Source organism: Bos mutus, chromosome 28 (assembly GCF_027580195.1).
Source record: "Bos mutus isolate GX-2022 chromosome 28, NWIPB_WYAK_1.1, whole genome shotgun sequence".
Lineage (NCBI taxonomy): Eukaryota > Metazoa > Chordata > Mammalia > Artiodactyla > Bovidae > Bos > Bos mutus.
The window spans coordinates 2,949,371-2,950,479 of record NC_091644.1 but is presented as its reverse complement, the minus strand read 5'-3'; the positions used below and the strand labels follow the sequence as shown (position 1 = coordinate 2,950,479).

The following is a 1,109-nucleotide window of genomic DNA, read 5'->3' as shown; positions in this document are numbered from 1 at the left end:
TACCTGAAATTTAAAAAAAAAAAAAATTAAAAAAAAATGTGGCTGCATTTCTTCAGGTAAATTCTGAATTGAATAGACGATAGCTTCTGGAATCCCCATTTCATGAATACCTATATCAGAAGGATTAAAGAATATTTCTGGAACAGCAAATCTCTCATTGGCCAGATGAAGAATTTTTTCCCCAGATATGTATTTTCCACTTAACACCATCTCTTCTCTTGGCTATAAGATATGATTTCATTTAGACGATAGGTTAGGAGTTCTCCCACATTTATATGAATAATTGCTTCTTTTTTCTTAAAAAAATATGGAACGTTTCACTAATTTGAGTGTCATCCTTGCTCAGGGGCCATGCTAATCTCTGTATCATTCCAATTTTAGTATATGTGCTGCCGAAGCGAGTGCTATTTTTTTTTTTTTTTAATGTAAGCATTTTCTACTATAGATTCTTTGTACTGCTTTTGTTGTAACCCCAAAGTTTTTTTTATTTTTTTAATGTTGTGTTTTTGTTTTCATTTGTCTTGAGATAATTTTCTAAATTCCCTTGTAAGTTCTCCTATGGCTCATTCATGATTTAAGAATGAATTATTTAATTACCATGCATTTGTTGGTTTTCCTTTGGCTGTTAATTTCTAGTTTCATTCCATTGTAGTTATAAAAGATAATTTGCTTGATTTCAGTCTTCTGAAGTTTGTAAAGACTTATTTCGTGGCCCTTCATGTGATCTGTCTTAGAGGCTATTCCATGTTCACTGGAGAAGAATGTGAGCTCTGCTGTTGTTGGGTGAAGTGTTCTTTATAAAATGTCTGTTAGTTCATACTGGTCTATAGTGTTTTTCAAGTGTTATATTTGCTTACTGATCTTCAATATGGTTGTACTACCCATAACTGAAAGTGAGGCACTGGAGTTCCCTATTATTTTTTCGTTATTTCTCACTTTAGTTATTTTTAAGGTTCTCTTTATATACTTGAGTTCTCTGATATTTTATGTACATATATGTAAAATACATATATATATTTTACATATATGTATATAAAATATATGTTTATATATGTGTGTGTATACACACACACACACACACACATGCATTTCATAGGCATACTTTCCAG

At 30.9% G+C, this 1,109-nt stretch overlaps 1 non-coding gene across 1 annotated transcript; it reads right to left on the bottom strand.

Moving 5' to 3' along the window:
- Positions 1-301: 301 nt before the first annotated feature.
- LOC138986145 (U6 spliceosomal RNA) lies at positions 302-405 on the bottom strand. Its single transcript, XR_011463046.1, has one exon. It is a non-coding gene; the product is annotated as a U6 spliceosomal RNA (small nuclear RNA).
- Between the last annotated feature and the right edge of the window lie 704 nt (positions 406-1,109).